This window comes from Salvia splendens, chromosome 21 (assembly GCF_004379255.2).
Source record: "Salvia splendens isolate huo1 chromosome 21, SspV2, whole genome shotgun sequence".
NCBI lineage: Eukaryota > Viridiplantae > Streptophyta > Magnoliopsida > Lamiales > Lamiaceae > Salvia > Salvia splendens.
Window position 1 is genome coordinate 25,632,937 of NC_056052.1, and position 7,808 is coordinate 25,640,744.

At 35.1% G+C, this 7,808-nt stretch overlaps 2 pseudogenes; both read right to left on the reverse strand.

Moving 5' to 3' along the window:
* Positions 1 to 2,001: 2,001 nt before the first annotated feature.
* LOC121784435 lies at positions 2,002 to 2,415 on the reverse strand (annotated as a pseudogene).
* A 1,189-nt stretch (positions 2,416 to 3,604) lies between these two features.
* Positions 3,605 to 7,320, reverse strand: LOC121784436 (annotated as a pseudogene).
* Between the last annotated feature and the right edge of the window lie 488 nt (positions 7,321 to 7,808).

Genomic DNA, 7,808 nt, shown 5'->3' on the forward strand with positions numbered 1-7,808 from the left:
GTAGGGCGTGTCCTATGCCTGCCATCGGGCACCCCATTATGGGTGCCCTAAGTGTATAAGTTAGTCTATGGAGATATTTATATAGTTTATGACTATAAATTAATACCTAAAAATAGTGGACCAAAATATACTTCATTTATTTGACATTAAATACGACAAAGGAGTGGGCCAAATGCTACTTCATTTAATTTCAATAAAAATAATTTAATACATGTCGGAGAAAAGGACCAATACTGTTCACATAGAAAAAGGCTTTCAAAATAGATAATTGTGGTTAAACAATTAAATAAGAAATTCAACAGTAATACTATTAGGTTAAATAACGTTTTCCATGCATGTATAGACTATTATATAGATTTAATAGATGTGATAAAATAATGTTACTTTACTTTATTTGTACATAATACAAGTATGTAGTAGTAATTATTTATCCACAATTTGCTAGCTACAGCTCCTTATTTGCTAGCTATATTAAAACTGGACTCTAGCATGACAAAAATTTCGTGATTTATTACTATTAACTTCACCATTCCACTTCATCACACATGTTATTTTATACTATGATGATGATATGCAAGAGAACTTGTTTTTTTGACCCAAAGAATGACTAATTTTAAATTTGAAGATTCCGACCATTCAATAGACAATTGATTAAAAATACATACTCTTATTATTATAGAAAATCCAACAAATCGGAATTTTAAATTAGATAAAAGCCCAAACTAAAACTATTTAATTAAAAATGAATTCAACATTATTCGAAGCCCAAAATGTAGTCCAAGAATACATATACGTGGCGCCTCCAATTCCTCTCTCCGAAAGATTCATTCAAATCTCTAACAAAATCCATTCTTGTTTATATAATCTCTATTTATCAAATAAAGAAATAAAATCCAATCAAAATATTTCTCAAAATCCCTTCTTGTTTATATCATATATTTTCTTTACAATTTAATTTTCGTTTTCCTTTCAATATATTCTCTTGATTACAAGGTTAGTAAAGTTTGTCTTGTGTATTTTGTTGCTCAACAATGGAGGAAGACGAATTAGCCAACTCAGTGATGATATTCTTCTACTCATCCTCGATAAAATCGACACATCTGAAGCCGTTAAGACCACTTTTCTCTCCGAAAGATGGAAAAACTTCGTCTAATCATTTTTTTGTCATTTTTGGATATCCACAAAATAAATAGTCTTATTTAGAAACTGTCCACAAAAATATAGACGCTCCACACAGAAAATACACGCATTGCACACACTACACACATGTAGTGTTCACAAATTTTTGAAATTCAATTTCATATCAATTAGTAGTACTTTGTTTTACTAAGAGTAACATATAGTAGTACTTATTTAAAAAGAAGTCCATCACATTCGCTTAAATCCTCAACCTATGTTTCGGTTCGATTCTCAAATAGCATGCTGAAATCACATAAACTAAGAAGTCTCCATTCTAAAATCCCAAAATCAGAGAAATTCAAATATCCTTTTTATGCAACTCTTTCTCTCCATCTAATTCTCTTTCTCTTGGTTTCTTAATTGTATCTGAATGATGCTATTATGCGTGCATATAGGCTGAGATTGTTTGGATTTGAGATTTGGAAGTGATTTGTAAGTGTAAAATAATTTGGTTTCCTCTTTTCCCGCTAATAGAAAATTGTGGAGGAAGCCCAGATTGATACAAAATTGGGCTCAGAAAAAGAATTGGGCTTCTGAAAAAGGAGATATTTAATCTATTTCTAAAATTTGAGGCTTACAAGTTTGGAAATTACTTTTTTATCACCGTTAGTAAAACACTTCATTTGCATTTTTCGTTTTGGTCGCGAAATCGTCATTCAAATGTAAAAAAGAACTTGGGCTCTTAGATAACTTTATCATGTCCTCTCGAAACAAACAAATGAATCTATAACAAATCTACGTTGTGCACTAGAATTTGATCAATCGGCAGAAACTACACGATTTCTTCTTCGTATAGAATTCCTATGATGCAATTCAAGAAAACTAAGAACTCATCTCTGCAAATCTCCTCCTCACAACAGCAGCATGCTCCACCTCCCCAACCCCCTCCCTCCACCACCCTCCGTCTCGCCCTTATAAACGGTATAAACCCCCTCCCACACATCGCCGCCGCGACCTTCCCCACCAACACAAACCTCTTCTCCTCCAAACACCCCTCCAAAACCACCTCATACACCCCAAACCTCACCCCCACCCCCTCCAGCATCTCCACCATCTCCACCGCCCTCCCGCCACCACCACTTTCGCCACCGTCTCCTCCCTCGGCCTCGCCCCCTCCTTACACACCATTTCCCTCACCACCTCCGCCTCCGCGTCCACCTTCCTAGCCTCGCTCAGCTCAGCAATCAATCCCCCGTAGCTGTCCCAATCGGGCCCCATCCCTTTCAACACCTCCATCACTTCTCCAAATTGATCGATTTTCGAAAGACATAATTAGGTAATTTGATAAGAGTATATCTACGGCATATTCTCATATTTCTATTATTTCATATATTATTGATTTAGCGTATATTTCATATTTCTTGATCACTAAGTTAGGTTATTAATGAGTATTATAAATAGGAGCCTTTGTTATCTTTTGAATCATCCATTTGAAGAAATACATTTATCTTTATCTTTTTACCGTCTTTTACTTTTTCTCTGCAATTTACTTTATCAAAAACCCTAGTTGAACGATAGTTGGCTGCTCGACAGGAGGATCCGCGAACGAACCAACATCTTCTCCGCGATCTCTCGCAGTTATCTCTAGATACGAGTTTACTCGTATCATCTGGTGCTGCCTGTATGGGTCAGTGTTGTGGAAGTAGGGTTGTGGCTGATTGTCGAAGTAGGGTTCAACTGTTGTTTGCCACGGTGCCGGATATTGCAGCGACGCAGTGGGCAGGTGCGCCCATGGTGGGTCCCAACAAGAATTTGGGTTTGCCTGCGGCAACGTGTAGGGCAGCGGTGGTTGCGGGTAGGGATGGAATGGCTGCACAGGCTGAGGGAGGTCGTATTGATGATGGGCGTGTTGCTGTTCATCAAGCTTGTCCAACCTCTTGTTAATCTGTTGCAGAAAGCCATTAGCCGGTCACATAGCGAATATAAAATGATTTCCTCATTGGGATTCATGGATGAAGATGATTGAAGATGGAGGATGAGCACGAAATGAAAGCACCAATTGTTAAGAGATGATTTCTCTTAACAAGATTCCGGCGTCACGATTGCAATCGTCGGAGGGATAAAAGGTAGTCGCGGGAGCTTTGCCCGTCGATCAAACCAAGAACAATACGGAATTGAAATAAAAGCGTGAAAATAAAATAGAAGGATAATGAGATAATTTGATATTTCTTGAATGATCCAAATGAATAACAATGTCCACTATTTACAATAGTGGATACCCTAACTTAAGGAATACGAAAATAATCCTAATAAATATGAAAATATATGGTAAATCAATAACTAACTAAATAATATAGATATGAGGATAATCCTAGGAATATGCTCGTATCATAATTGCAAGTGCCGCAATCGGGGGTGTATCCGATCTGTTAGAATTGAAGTTGAATATGTGTGTGGGAGCAAGAATTGAGAGAGGAAGAACGAATGCGAAAACGAGAGGAAATTTTATTGAGTCGAATTGAGCTGATTTTACAATCGATCGAGAATGAGAAACTGAAACTTAACAAACTCTTATTTAAACCTAATCTGGATCAACGGCTAGTTTAGATCCAATGGCTCGGATTAAATCTTCAAACTAAAACTCAATCTGACGGCTACTGAAACTCCGAAGCTCAAGTGAGCTTCTTCCTTCATTTTCTGCTTCACGGCTGAGCTATCACACCACACGAATCGATTTCATCTCTGACAAAATTAGCAGGCGTCGTCGCAGCCACGATTTTGAGAGGAGGAGGTGGAACTGCGGCGGGGGAGGCAGCCGAAGCGGAGGGTGCGCTGGACGACGGCGAGGGCAAGGGGGAGGTGGTCGATGGAGGGGTCGAGGGTGAGGGAGAGGAGGCAGGAGTAGGCCTTCCGCGGGTGGGAGCGCGGCCGGATTGGGTTGAAGGATTGGAGGATTTCGTCGATGGTTTCGTTTCGGCGGCGCTCGGGGAATTTGGAGAGGAATGTGAAGGGGTTAGGGTTGCGGCAAGGCTCCGTTGATGCGTTGAGGATTTGGCGGTATGCTTTTGCTTCGACTGCTGCTGGGAGAGAGCTCGGATTTGGTGGCGGGAGACTGATGAACTGAATCTCGTTGCTGCCAACGCCATTTCTGATAGGAATTTTGAAATGGAGCAAGATTTTTGAAATTGGAGTTGGTTGAGGAATTTGGTCGAACAGGGTTATGGCTGTGGAATGCACAATTTTGTAAATGAGATTATACTTATTTGGGCATAAGTTGGCGCACGTGTAATTTAAATATAGATTCAAGCTTTATATTTTTTCAATTGTAGTGGAGGACAATATATGTCTCTATCTTAGTATTGGCCTCTTTACAAATTGAGGATATCCACTTGAAGTAATTCAAAAGTAACCTAATATAAAAATTCACAATCTATCGTAATCTAATATGGGGTGTTCGGTTTGCAAGATTGTATTCGAGATTAAATTTGTAGTGTGCTTGGTTCATGAGATTCAACCCCGCAACTCAATCCTAGATGGATAATCATGAGGTAATTAGTCATAGCTAACCCCCTATGACTAAAATAATCTCACAACTCAATCCTAAATTGTATCTCGTATAATTTTATCTTGGAAACCGAACATCACCTATATATATACTATGTTAATTTCAACACACAAACTAATTTAGTATGCAATTAGAAGTCTCTTCTAGGTTTATTTTAGATAATTTTGAGAGGAAGAGTATGAATTTTCTTAGACTAGCTGTTTCATCCATTGAGTTTGCCTACAAATTAGCACAGGGAATAATCACTGGACGATAGATACCCTTGGTGATTATATAAGAAAAAATCTATGAATTTATGTCGATCCTCCCACGTTTTAACATATAATTAATAATATAGGTTACGTGTGACAATTGTTGACTTATTTAAACTGAAAACAAGTGTGTTATTTTATTTTATCAATTGATGGGTGTCATATAATTTACTAGGGTATGATTATAATGGTCGTTATAATATTCCACTATATTGGTGCAATATAATTAGTGATAGTTAGCAATTCTATGCTGAATTCTCCACCAAATATACATTGGTCGATTTTCACACTTTAGACGTCGACACCATTTCCATTTCATTCTTTTATCAGTTTGGAAATTTCACTGCAACCATACCTTAATTATATAATTCTAATTAATTTGATATAATTGTCATAATACAAATATTTCAATACGAAATTTACATCGTAGATAAATGTTTGTTTTTACTTGGGTTAACACAAATCACAATAACTATGAGTTTGAATTCCGTTTAACTTTGGTTGGTAATAAAATAAGTAAATTAATGTCGTTAATGCAAAATTGGTAGTTAGCACACAACTACATAGGCATAATAGATCAAATAGTTAGATAAATTATGATTTTATAAAGTTGTGTATCTTAGTCCATTTAATTTGTAATGGGCCTTGGCTATTGACACAATAATTTTGTGGAACTATATACTCCCTAACTATTAATAATCTTAATAATGGATACAAATTTTGAAACATTAAATCCATGAAATAAAAGAGAATCACAAAAAAAATATAATTAAAATATTATTAGTGGATAATAAAATCGGTCTTATTAAATATAGATCTTACCAAGAATGAAAGAAAATTGATTTCTATAAATGAATCAAAATATAAAAAAAATGAATATTTGTCGTTGAATGAATGAGTACTGCTATATATTTTTGCTGAAATTACACTTTGTAGTGATTATAAATTGGTTCAATATCTAGATAATTATTTATACACTTTGAGGAGTCTGGTTAAGGAGGAAGAGTTTGATAAGGGCGTTCGTTTCTTGAAGCAGGTAGCTCAGTGCGTTCGCAGGTCAGACCGAACAGCCGAACAGGACCTAATTCGGTCGGGTTTGGCCCGAGCTAATATAATTTTTTATATGATTTTTAGTATTTATTAACATGACAACTTTTACGTATAAGAACAATCACTTTTGTTCATAACAACATTTATTTTTATTGATTATACAAGTTTATAACAATCACTTTTACAACAAACTTTTTTTACAAAAAGTGTTACTTTATTTAGATAATAGAAATAAGGTTACTTGAATTTGTATTATAGAAAAAGAAAATTAAATTCATACTTTAAATGCAATGCATGACGCAAGATTCAGAGAGAACAGATAAAAACACTAGAAACAAAAACGAACCAATTTTTTTCATAAAATTATATTCCATCTGTTCTAATATGTTAATTGAAATGTTTTTCCTAGGTGAATTTTTTTAAAAAAAGTTATGTTTAGTAAGTTAAATGAAGATAAAATGAAATATTAAGATATAATAAAATAAAAGTGATTGATATTTTGTTTTTATTTTCAAAAATGTAAATGACTTAATTAACTTGAGACAAGATAGTATGTAAATTACTACTAATTAAGCTCATTTATCGACTGCTCGAATTGGAACTGGTGCAGCTGTCAGTTGTCTCAAAATCGTTGACTATGACTCCGATTAGGCCTGGGACCATAAACAAGGCGTGGGCCAAGAAATAGGAAACCAAGCCTCGTCAATAATAACCACAAAACTAATCAGACTATAACAAAGCAGTGAAAAGGATTAGTAACAACAAAATTAATTGGTAGTCAAAATGAACAAGATATATGTAGACAAAGAAGTTTTCCTTGTAATTTCTTATCATCTGGTTATTAAGTAAGTTGAAGAACTCATATCGAATATGGTAATCATCCAGTTTAATGTGTTGGGATGTTGGTTTTATTATACATGCACAATAAAAGGGAGTGAAAATTTATAAAAAGATAAATTGATTAAGAACAAATATCAGTCACATCTTTCACTGTAAAAATATTGGGATGTTGGTTTTATTAATCATAGTAAATAAATTACGGGCAAATTCTAATATTTTGAACGAATTTTGAAAGTTATTATGATTATCACAAACTCTTGAAAATGTACAATTCTCCCAACCCAACACACAGAATTTCTTTCAACTGATTTTGATCATATGCGGAGGTCTATGTTATTTAGCCTAAAATTATACATGAAATGATTAGCCCGCACCCGATTGACCTGCAACCTGAGTAGGGTTGGCCCAAAACCCGATGGACCGACCCGATTGACATCCCATCCCACAGCAAACCCTACTTTAATTACTTTCTTTCTCTCCAAGAAAAACCTTCATCGTTTTTCATCGATTCCCTCAGAGGAAAAATGGACGATCCAAACACTGAAGATGCGCAAATTGCGAAGGTATACTCCGTTCATTTCCTTAAATAAAAATTCTTTCCCTTTTTACCACTTTTCTAAAAATAGAAACTCTTTATTTTAGGAAATAGCTCCCCACATTCCATAAATACTAATCTCACTAAAAGGAAGATAAGAAATTAGTAAAGTAAGAAAGAGGAAGAAAAAAAGTAGTGAGATTAGTATTAGTGGAATGTGGGGAGCTATTTCCTAAAATGAAGAGTTTCTATTTTTAGAAAAGTGATAAAAAAAGGAAAGAAATTTTATTTAAGGAAATGAACGGAGTATATATCTTGTGCCGATCATATATAACTCATGATAGGGGTGTGTTATATTGCTCTCTCTTAAATTGCCAACTACAACTAAATGATAGACATTAGATCATTAAATCAACGTAGAAGATCATTCATCCACGAATATCAATAC